The sequence below is a fragment of the Antechinus flavipes genome, chromosome 1 (assembly GCF_016432865.1).
Source record: "Antechinus flavipes isolate AdamAnt ecotype Samford, QLD, Australia chromosome 1, AdamAnt_v2, whole genome shotgun sequence".
NCBI lineage: Eukaryota > Metazoa > Chordata > Mammalia > Dasyuromorphia > Dasyuridae > Antechinus > Antechinus flavipes.
Genome location: NC_067398.1, coordinates 551,328,932 through 551,341,484, shown reverse-complemented (window position 1 = coordinate 551,341,484; position 12,553 = coordinate 551,328,932). Strand labels below are relative to the sequence as shown.

At 34.4% G+C, this 12,553-nt stretch overlaps 1 protein-coding gene across 9 annotated transcripts in view; it reads left to right on the top strand.

The window, feature by feature from the left end:
- PHACTR1 (phosphatase and actin regulator 1) overlaps positions 1-12,553 on the top strand; it is a 635,610-nt gene that overhangs the window by 322,014 nt on the left and 301,043 nt on the right. The window contains exon 1 of one of the 9 annotated variants that reach the window (XM_051970680.1): positions 3,746-3,818. The exons of 7 other annotated variants lie outside the window; for them this stretch is intronic. The gene's annotated coding sequence lies outside the window, so the exon portion shown is untranslated. Of the gene's footprint in view, positions 1-3,745; positions 3,819-4,573; positions 5,000-12,553 lie in introns of those variants that run through there. One more of the 9 variants, XM_051970676.1, reaches the window with a different exon arrangement.

Here is a 12,553-nt window from a genome sequence, read left to right as displayed (position 1 = left end):
CTTACTAGTGTTTTTTTTACCCACTACCTTATCTTTTATCACCCCTCCTTTTTCCTAATGTTTCTGCCCTCCTTTATATCCTATTCCTCCCTTTTGTTTTTCTCTTTCTTTTCCTACTTTTTAATTAAATAAATTTATATATCCACCTGAATGATTAAAACCACACTTGATGAGATTAAGCTTATCCCTATCCTTTTTCCCCCTCTATTGTAATAGGTCTTTTGCCCTCTTTTGCACCTCTTCATGTGAACTAATTTTCCCATTATACCTTCCTTTTCCTCTTTTTTTCCAATGTAGACCTTTTTCTTAATGTCTTTGATTTCTTTCATATCATCACAGAGTCCATTCACAATCATACCTTCAGTCTATGTGATGTCTTCCTCTGTTTGCCCCAGTGACCAATATAGTTCTCAAGAGTTACACATATGGTTTTCCCATCTAGGAATGTAAACAGTTTAACTTTTAAGTAATATACATATATTTCCTCCTATTTACCTTTCTAAGCTTCTCTTGAGTCATGTGTTTGTAGATTAAATTTTCTGTTTAGATACTGTTTGAGGATGTATTCTGATGGAAGTGGATCTCTTCAATAAAGAGAGCTAATTCAGTTTCAATTGATCAAGGATGAACAGAAGCAACTACACCCAAAGAAAGAACACTGGGAAATGAATATAAACTGCTTGCATTTTTTTTTTCTTCCCGGGTTATTTATACCTTCTGAATCCAATTCTCCCTGTGCAACAAGAAAACTGTTAGGTTCTGCACACACATATTGTATCTAGGATATACTGTAACATATTCAACATGTAAAGGACTGCTTGCCATCTGGGGGAGGGGGTGGAGGGAGGAAGGGGAAAAATCGGAACAGAAGTGAGTGCAAGGGATGATGATGTAAAAAATTACCCTGGCATGGATTCTATCAATAAAAAGTTATTTAAAATAAAAAAATAAAAAAAATTCTGTTTAGTTTTGTTTTTTTTTTTCAATAGAAATGATTTCTTACTTCATTGAAGCTCCATTGCCTTCCCTGAAAAATAATGCTGAATCTCACTTGAGTAGTTAATTATTGATTGTAACCCTAGGTCCTTTGCTTTCTGAGATATGATATTCCAAGCCCTGCAATTCTTTATTGTATAAGCTTGGCATAATCCTGACTACTGCTCCTTGATATTTAAATTGGTTTTATCTGGCAACTTGAAGTATTTTTTTTCCATGATAACCTAGATCGGGTTAGAGTTTGGTAGCAATGTTTCTTCGGATTTTTCTTGTGGAATCTCTTTTCAAAGGTGATTACTGCATTCTTTCAATCACTTTTCCCCCTCTGTTTCTAGAACATTAGGGCAATTTTTCTTTACAATCTCTTGTAGAATGCTATCCAGGCTTCTTTTTTGGTCATGGCCTTCAAATAGGCCAATAATTTTTAAACTGTGTCTTCTGGATCTATTTTCCAGATTGGCTGTTTTTCCAATGAGACATTTCAATATTTTTTTTCCATTTTTTTCATTGTTTTTAGTTTGTTTGACTGATTCTTGCTGCCTTGCAAAATCATTAGCTTCCATTTGCCCTGTTTTTTATTTTTAATGTGGGATTTTCTTAAATTAGATTTTGTATAACTTTTTCCATTTGGTCAGTTCTATTGTTTAAGAAGTGGTTTTCTTCAGACTATTTTAATTTCCAAGCTGTTGATTCTCTCATGCGTACTTTTCATTTACTTTCTTATTTTTTCTTCTGCCTCTCTTATTTGCCTTTTAAAGTCTTTTATGAGCACTTCCAAGAAGGCTTTTTGGGCTTGAGACGAATTCATATCATATTTTCTGTTTCTTGCTCATTTTCTTTCCTTTTTTTTTTTTTTTTTTTATATTTCCTCTTCTTTACTTTTATATTTGAACTCTGCTTCTAGGGTAAGCTTCCTGTGCAGCTTGGAGCCTTGGTTTTGAGCACAGAGGTCCCTTGTGTTTGCAGGGGATAGCTTTGCCTGTTCTTTTCATAAAACAGCTTGATTTCCCAGAGTTTGCCTTCTGAGTTGGGACTGAAAACTGCCCCACTGATTTGCTCCTCTACTGAACTAAAGCTGAAGTTTTTAGTTGCTGATTTGCTGGGTTTAAGACACTCTCACCAGCTTTCCCAGAATCTATCTGAGCTGGACTGAATGAATACCCTTTTCACTTCAGTGAGGTTTTTTTGAAATTTTTCAGTCTACCTTGAGCTGGAGAGTGTTTTTGTGCCATCAGAGTCTATATAGAGGCTTGTTTTCGAGGGAAATTGGGAACGTTCAAACAGCTTCCTGACTTTACTCCACCATCTTGGCTCTACCATCATTTTCTCATTAAGAAAAAAAAAAAAGAATGTTTTGTTGTCCTTAACATTCTTCACCAACCTCAGCTTATTTTGCATTTTATTGTTTTTCATTATATTCTTCCAGATTATGTCATATTTCTATATTATTCTTAAAGGTTATACTGTACTTTTGTATTCTGTTCAATTCAATTTCAAATGTCTTTCATTTTCTCCATTCCAGCTCAATTGTCTGCTAGCTATTTATCCCTCATAGTACACCATCTTGAAATTCCACCCCATATCCATCTTTTTGCACAGGTGATCCCCATACCTTAAGCATACACCATATTCACTTTACTTTGAGTATACTTTGTATTTCCTCACCTCTGTTATATCGTATATGCTTTCAGATGAATATAAGCTCTTTAATAACAATAACGATCTCATTTTGCTTTTGTATTTCTAGTGCCATGCACATACTAGCACTTTATAAAGGTTTCTTGAATTAAATTAAATCTTCTATTTGTCCTTGCTTCCATCAATCTATGTATGCTTTTTCTAACATCTACATTGCTTACTTAATTTCCCGTGTATTCATATTGGTATTTTTTCCCTCCTTCATCAGAACTATCTATTTTTGTTTCCCCAGAATGTCATTCTTTTAAACATTTCAAAGAGAATTCTTGACAAACTCTTGTTAATAGAACTGAGTATTGCAACTGTGTTTGCAGAATTGAGAAGTCAGTCGTAATAATAACCATTAAAAGTAATTTTGGCTGTAATTGTTCTTATTTTTGATCCATTGTAAATAATTATTTATCTTATGTTTTATTGTTTGTGACAATATTAATAAATAGTGGAGCCATAAAAAAAGAATGTCATTCTTTAGCATGTCTCGCTGCTCCTGGGCAGATTTCCTCTTTAAAAATTTCAGTCCTTAGCATTCTACTTTATCTTTTCTTGGAACACATTGAAATTTGCTCTCTGAAAATAGACTACAAATTTGACAATATCTGGTTTTCTTCTCTTTCTTTACCACAAATTCTGTTATGGAATGCTCATTTCCCCTCAATGTTCCCAAAATCCCGACTTTACCACACTATTCCTTCTTAGTGGTAAAGATCAAGCTCAAAATTACTGTTCTTCTTAGCCAAAAATAAGACCCAAGATTACCCTTACAGATATAAGATTAAATGATAACTTGGCTGAAACAAAATAAACTTGAGACTAGTAGAACCCCAAATATATAGTTTAGTTGTTCTCTTTTCATATTTGGGTGGAACTTTAAAGTTGACAATGGTCTTCCCCCACAATAACCCTAGGAGGAAAATAGTCTAATTAGTATAATTCATATTTTACAAGTGATGAAAGTAAAGCTGGAGAGGTGTTCAAAGAATAACTTACCCAGCATTACTTAACTGACATTAGAATTCTCAGGGGTTTTCTGACATGTTCAGGGCACCTTCTTATATTTCATATTGCCTTTCATACCTGATTATGTTTTTCCTTAGTGAGTGAATACTATCTCACTTTTCTTAAAGGTAAGAGTTGGAGATGTTATATTTTTTACATAGCTGTAATACCCATTAATAGTTTCTCCATTTCAGTCTACCCACAATTGCCCACACACAGCTTGAATTCAAAAAATGATCACACTCCCTTGTAATGTGGCATTTATAGCTACATTTTATACTTGGCAAAATGGCCAGCCTGAATTTTTGCTCAAGTTACATCATTTTATTAGCTTTCTCCCACAACTAGTCCTATGCAGGCATTCAATGTCATTCTGTATCCAATTTTACTGCCAACTACTACGGATTTTTGTTATATAGTCATGACAAATCTCACAATCTGTTGATGATCAATTCAATTTAAATCAACATTTTTTAATGACTCACTGTATAAAAGATACTGGGCTAGGAAGCTTAGGAAACAAAAGCTAAAGCAAGATAGTCCCTCTCCTCAAGGATCTTACATTCTTCTTTGGTGAAGAAAGAGGGAGATTACATGTACAAAAATAATAGGCATCAGGTTATTTGAAAGAGAGTACTAACAACTGGAAGGATTAGCTTCAAAGCTGGACCTCGAAGGAAGATAAAATTTCTGAATTTTATCATTTTTTAAAACAAGAAAATAAGTTCTTTTCACATATAAGGGCTTAAATAAATACACATAAGCAGGATATGGAATGTTGATATTGATAAACAGTTGGTCATCCAACTTACCTAGAATGTCAAATGAAAAAAAAAAAAAGGCAACTAATGGGAGATAAGACTGTAAAGTAGTTTGGAGCTGATTATAGAAGGGCCTTAAGTATCAAGTTGAATATTTTTTATTTTATCCCCAGATATGCTCCTCAAGTACTCAAGTTAACTGAATGAATATTTGTATTTTATATTTGCTAGTATCCTTAAAGATGAATAGGACAAGGGCTTGTCAGTGTATAGGATAAAGCAAGTTCCTTTTTTTTTCATTTACTTTCATTTACATTTCAGCAAGGAAAGCAAAGCATCTGTATTCTCTAACTTTAGCCATGTAACCTTTTTCATCATGTTTTATGATGCCATATGCTGCTGTCCTAAAATAGCACTGGGGGGGTCTTCTAAAGATGAAAAAAAGATTAGTTCTTCACATAACAGTGGTATGGAAAGTCCAATTAAGAGGAGAGAGATAAGGCAAGCTGTGTCATGTTAAAAAGAAGAGGTTAAGGACATCAACAAAGGTAAAAACTTTTCTTTATAACAAAGTTTCATGAGAATGCATGTAGAAAATCTAACCATGGATGGTTGTTGATACACGTGCAAGTATCTTGTCATTATAATTTTCTGAATAACTGCCAGACATATTTAGTTTTTATAAGAGCAGAGGGTTTGACTGGACTGATTCCGAGATCCATATTCTGAAATGAACTGAAGATACAAAGTACAAAAGTACTTTGTGTTAAAGGGCTTTTGTAGTCATATAAAAAATTTTTTGTAGTCATATAAAAATCTCAGCAGTACTAGAAAATAACTTTTTAAGGACTTTTCAACAGAACATAATGGAATTTTTAAATAGAAGTATAAAGTGGGGCATCTCCACATTTACCCAGTCCCATCCATTCAAGGCCTCCATACCAAAAGTGTGAACCAGAGAAGAGCAATTCTTAGAAAAAAGAAACCAGTGAAAGTTAAAGACAAGATTCCCTTCCCTACCCCCAAAAGCCTTCAAATCATTTACTGGGGCACTGTAGTAGTTCCCAAAGCATAGTTTAAAGGATACTATATTGGAAAGTTATATGATATAATGAAGCAAACCAACAGGTAACTACTAAGGCATAATGCTGTATACATCCCATTCAACAAACATTTGTATTTTATTTTTGTTTGTTTGTTTCTTGTTTACATTTAAAGCATTTTAAAAAATATTACCTTCATTTCTACCTTTATTCCGAGAGTAGTCTCTTGTTACAAAGAATATATAAGAAAAAAAAGAATAAATAAGAACTGGGCAGAGAAGGAGCAAAGCTAATCTAATCAACAAATAAGCTGACTAAAAATAAATAATATGTGCAGTGTTCCATATTCATAGACCACTACAGCCTCACTACCCTCAGCCTTTGCAAAGAAGGTAGGGAGATTTATTTGTGCATTTTGCCCCTCTCTTCTTCAGCTCCAAGTGAAATTAGCTCACATTCAATATTATTTCACTGGGTGTTTCTGTATTACTTTTTTTTTTTCCAAGAACAGGATTTAATCCTTAGAATGGTGTCAGTTGGTCTAACAGCACATCATCAGAGTGTCTCCTCCCTAGAAACACAGCATCATCATAAATGATATCAGTAATTTTTGAGCTAAATCACTCTCTGAGTGTCAGAGTAAGGTTATTAAAGTATTTGTCAAAGAATTATTTTTAAGCAATGTTGTACTGTATTGGTTCTTTTTTTCCCAAGCAATTCATTAAAAATCAAGAATTCTCTTCTAACCTCCTAGAAAAGTAGTTAAGTTAGTAACATTATCTCTTCTATATGTTGTGTTTTAAGATCTTCAAAGCCATTTTCTTATAACAGCTCTAGTTCTAGAATTCAAATTTGGGTTCATATCCAGTATGTAGTACCTAAATTTCATTAAATAAATCATTTAATTTCTGTAGGCCTCAGTTTCCATATCTATAGAATGAAAGCATTGAGCTCTGGTCTCTGAGATTTCTTTTAGTACTAAAAACTTTTTGAAATAGGTAGTACAAATATAATTTTTCTATTTTACAAATAAGGAAAATGAAATTCAGAGAAATAAAATGACTTCTGACAGGTGTCGCCAAGTGTAAAAAAACAAAGTACAACTAGGTTAGAGATTAGTGTGTGTTCTTTCTACTATGCCACATTATCCCACATTTTTATGCTCAATTATTTATATAACTATTGGAGGTGGGGTGAATCCTAGTAAAAGAGTTTTATGTGAATATGTGTGTATCAATAGATGGCACTATTAGGTAGGGTTTGGCATTATGAGAGACACTAAAATTTCTGTTTCTTCTCACCGCTAGAATTTGATCTATCCCCAGAAGGTTTTAGCACTCTTCCAAAACTGGATCTTTCTTGTCTCACTGGACATCCCAAGACATATGACTTTCTTTTGGTTCATGCCTCCACTTTACCCTGTATCCTAGAGATCAGATAATTTTTATTCAATGCTATCTGAGTCATCGCTTTATTGAGATTCAATACCTTAGAAATGAACACTCCCAAATCAAATGCTTTCTCTGTTATTTAGTAGTATAGAAGAATTATTTATGGAAAGAAAAACTTGAGTTTTTTTCTCTTATTCAGCTCAGACCCCAGCTAAGAGGAAAAACATCTTTACTGTTTTGGAACAAGGTTCAAAATTTCTGTCTTGTTTAATACTATGTATTGCAAATTACTCTACTGACTTCTACCACTATAATCTGTATTCAATTAACAGATATAAGTCATGAATCATTTATATGGACAAATGTTTATAATAGGCCACTATTCTATTCTATCCCATGATGTCTTGCTATTTTTAATAATAAAAACTTGGGGAGAGAGCAGTGTATTCATTGTAAAGATATGAGTGGACATAAAATGGATAAAAGAAAACTTTAGGGCAACAATTCAGTGTATATAATTTGTGGTAGAGAAGAATTAAAAATAGCAATTATTTTTAAAAGAGAAAAAAATTGTCTATGAAGATCCCTTCAGTCATAGGCACCAGAGGAAGGAAAGGAAGGGAAGAGAGTTAAACCTTCCTTATCCTTTTACTGAAGGAATGATAATAGCCAATAAGAATCTTCCTTTCAGGATAGGGAAAAAGTAACATTCTTCGCCCAGATTTACAATTCCTAGATTTCATAGTTAGGTTTCAAAGGCTTTCCCTGCCTATAAAGATGTCTGAATGCCAGTTATATTATGTATAGATAACTTTGTTGGAAGAAAAAGAAGTAGATATGTTCTTTATCTTGATATACAGCTAGCAGTATACGTAACTTATAGCCTTAGTACTTTTCCTGGGGATGATAAGTGACTTGCCTAGGGTCACACAGGCAATATATATATATAAAATCAGAGACAGGATTGGAATCCAAGTTGACCTGACTTCAATGCCAGTATATTAGCTGCATCTAATCTATATATGATGCTCTGTTTTTTCCTCAATTAAAAAATAATGTTTTATTTTCTCCCAATTACATGTAAAAACAATTTTCAACATACATTTTTAAAATTGAGTTCTTAATTCTCTCCTTTCCTCCTCCCTCCCCTCATTGAGAAGGCAAGCAAGTTAATATAGGTTGTAATCATGCAAAACACGTTTTCATATTAGTTATGTTGTAAAAGAAAATATAGACCAAAATAAAGAAAGTTTAAAAGTATGCTTTGATCCATATTCAGACTCCATTGGTTCTTTCTCTGGGTATGGATAGATTATAAATCCTTTGTAGTTGTCTTGGATCACTGGATTGCTTAGAATAGATAAATCATTCATAATTTATCATCTTACAATATTGTCATTATTGTGTACAATGTTCTCCTAGTTTTACTCATTTCACTTTGTATCAGTTCATGCAAATTTCTCCAAGTTTTTCAGAGAGCTTCTAGCTCATCATTTCTTACATCACAATAGTGATCATCATAATCATATGCTACATATCATTCAGCCATTCTCCAACTAATGGACATCCCCTCAGTTTTCAATTCTTTGCCACCAGAAAAGAACTACTATAAAAATTTGGGCATAGATCCAAATTATTCTACATAATTATTAAATCACTTCACAGCTTCATCAATATAAATTGAAACTAGTGTCAATAGATAATGCATTTGTGTCTCAGTTTTTCCATATCCGTCTAACATTTATCATTTTTTTTTCTGTCCTATTAGTCAATCTAAAAAGTATGAGGTAGTAGTACCTCAATATTGTTTTGATATGCACTTATCCAATCAATAGTGAGTTAGAGGTTTTTATCATTTGGCTATAGATAACTTTTATTACTTCATCTGAAAACTGGCTGCTCATATTTTTTGGTCATTTTGATCTTTTTGCTAAAGTGGTGCTCTGCTTCTGGGGTAGAGGGTGTACTTTCCTAAGTTTCATGGGTATTGTATAGCTGTTTTAAGAGATACTTCTAGGGACTTAAACACTTTCAGTTTTTCCAAGGTAGTATGATTTAAGGAAAGTGTGTTTACTACTCTCTTAGACTGTGATCTGGTCTGTGAATGACCACAAGCTCTCTTTTCTGCCCTGGAATTGTGCTGAGGGTCCCTGCTTCGTTGCTCTGCTTTGCTAGTAGTGTATGGACAAAGAAACAGAATGATGTCCCAGTGTTAGCAAAGAGACCCCTGTAATCTCCTATTTGACCCCTTTATGGTCTGTGGGGCTGAGAGCTCCAGAAACAGCCCCTGAAGCTGCCAATTCATCCCCTCCCAACCTACTCTTGGATTGTTAGGGCCTGCATCGAACTGTGTCACTCCACTCTTGCCCTGATGCAACAGACCTTTCCTGCCAAAGTTTTAATTTGTCTTAGGCTGGAAAAATGTTTCATCCCATCCTTTTGTGGGTTCTGCCATTCTATGATATATCTATGGGCATCATTTAAAAATTTTTGAAGAAGATTGGGAAAAAGCTCAGGAGAGTCTCTGTCTTCTTTCTTCCATATTGGCTCTACCATGATACTCTATTTTTAATACTCTAAACTCAGGGTATTGTAAAGATATGAGTGGGCAGCTGGAGAAATCCTGGAGGGAGAGAGAAGTTGAATGCATCAGATTTAAATTTACAGAAAAGGAAAAAACCATCAGGCTAGGAAATGAATAAAAACAAACTTTTCTGGCAACAATTTGGTATATATAAACTAATAGTTCTGAGAACACAATTGAATCCTTTGGCTTCTTGGTGGAATTTAGCTGTAGTTTGATTCTGGATGGATTTAATAATAATACTTCTGTCACTTTAGAGGATTTCTTAATGAATATCCAAGCACTCCAGAATCATTTCAAAATTTAAATCCTCAGTTTTGCTTTTAAGGTTAAAAGCTATTCATAGGCTCAATAGAATGGGGGGGGGGGTTTCATTAATGATTGATTGATTGGAGTTAAATAATTACCATCATAAGTTCATAGAATCAAGAGCAAAATCCAGGTCTAACATTTCTATCTAATGCTTTGCGTCTTTCAGCCAAAATCATCTTTAGTATTTTAAGACTTGATAAAAGTCATAGCTGCTAGTTAGATGGTACACTGGATAGACCATGGGGCCTGGAGACAGGAAGATCTAAATTCAAACTCAGCCATAGATGCTTACTAGATGACCTTCCTATTTGCTTTAGTTCCTCATCCTTAAAATGGGGCCACACTGGAGAAGGAAAGGACAAATCATTCCAATATCTCTGCCAAGTAAACCCCATGAGCAAAGTCCATGGAGCCATGTAGAGTTGGACATGACTGAACATCAAGAAATTTTAGCCACATTCCTTCATTGCAGTATTTTCTTCTGAAAAAACCCGACTTGAATTCTCTGATATAGCCAAATAATACTGATTATTGCCTGGCACAATCATTACTCCCTCCAGTCGCTGACTTTACTTTGCCCTCCTTGTTTTTGCTTTCTGCCAAATAATTTCTTTTCCTACCTTCAAAATGTAGTTTAAAGCTCACCTGAACTTTTACAGTTTTCTCTAAGTATTCCTCTCTGTTTTTTATCACTCCAGAATCCCTATCATCTCCCAGGACTTATAAACATAACTGTAATACTTATAGTAATGTTGTCATTTCAGTTGGGTCTGATTCTTCATGACTGCATTTAGAGTTTTCTTGGCAAAAATATTGGAAATGGCTTTTCCATTTTTTTTCTCCAGCTTATGTTACAGATGAAGAAACTGAGGCAAACGGTAAAGTGATTTGCCCAGGGTCACTCAGATAATAAGTATCTGACCTCAGATTTGAACTCAGGGCTCTTCTTGTCTCATGAACCAGTGCTTTATCCCCTAAGCCATCTAGCTGCATTTATTATAGGCCTACTATGTGCAACAATACAAGATATATGCTTTTTAGCTGAGAGTTCTACTCTGATGTATCCCCATTAGATATCCTTCATCCTCTTCTCTCTTTCAATACTTATTAAGCTTCTAGAAGGAACCATGTTATATGTTCTTTATCCCTCTTCTTAGTGCTCATGCAGTTGATCTTCATTACATATATATGTATATATATGTACATGCATACACACATATGTATATAAACGTATATATACATATATGAATGTGTGTGTATGTATATGGGTGTATTTATATGTGTATGTGTGTATGTATGTTTGTATACATATTTCTATAGCAACTGTGTAATATCCTAGAGGGAGAATTCCAAACACTATGCAGCTGCAAGAAGAGATAGTCCCAGATTCCTGGTACGTTTCAGAAGGTGTCACAGAACAAGCAGGTGCACCATCCCAGCATGTGACTCCCAAACATTGCCTTTCTCTAGAGTCTCATAGTGCTTTGTCAATAACTGCTGTTATCTGTCCCTTCTGTTTTCTTTTTCTTTTTTAAAAGCCAAAAAAGACCACCATTTTTTTCCTCTAGGAATACTGCAGTATGCTAATTTCCTTCCATTATCTGTGCAAGGAGTTTGATTAGCAGCAGCAACAGCAGGCTCTAGCCATAATTATGTAGACCATAATTGAACATATTTTTGTCTTATGGGCTGAGGCAAATGCAGATTCTTTATAAGGCGATCCTGGCATTGAATACCATTGGCTTGTTATATTAGAATAGTGTTGGCAGATGGTTTAAAGAAAACCTATATACTAAGTACACATGGCGTCTGTATGTTAAAAGACAAGACCTGCGAGGGCTTTCTTTTTCCCCTGATGTTAGTCCAGTTAAGAGTTGACAACAAGAGAATTATAAAATGGGCAAAAAAAATGCCCAACTCTAAGAAGTGTATATTAAACATCAAATATGTCCCAGGATTACACTAGGCACTGAGTATATAAAGAGGGAAAATGACACATTTGCTTCCCCCAGAGAGCTCATAATCTAATGGAAGGGGTAAGTTAAGCATAAATGAATATTGTATATGATCACATTCAAAGCAGCTAGGTAGTAGAATGAATAGAGCACTGGGCTTGGAGTTGGGAGAGATCTGTCTTTAAATCTAGCCTCAAAAACTTATGAGCTGTGTGACCCTGAGCAAATCACTTAAGCCCTATGTGCCTCAGTTCTTCATTTGTAAGATGGGGACATATTGAAGAAAGAAATGGTAAACTACTCCAGTATCTTTGCCAAGAAAACCTCATAGGGTCACATAGAATTGGAAACAACTGAATAACTGAATAATCACAGCAAGTCCAAAAGAGAACTAGAATGGAACTTTCATATAGAGAGAGATGAAAGTCCATATAACTTAGAAGACATCTAGTCCAAACTTTTATTTTATAATCACTAGAGATAGTGAGTGATTTTCCCCAAAATCACATAGCTGGGAAGGACAGAGCCAGATTTAAATTTAAGTCATTTGATTTCAAAGGCAGGGAATGCTCTATAATATGGCTTAGCCACATTATACCTGAAATGGGCCCTTTGGGAAGAAAAGGAATTTAGTACCTAGAGATGGTGAAGAAATACTGAATCTCTTGATCCCTCCCTTATCAAATGTTTCAGAAGAGATGAATGGAAGAATAAAACTTTTTTTGTATTTCTATTCCCAATATCTAGCACATAGTAGGAACAAAAAATATGGGATTTTTGCTTTAGGTAGAGGAGTTGCTGGATTAGATGGCATCTA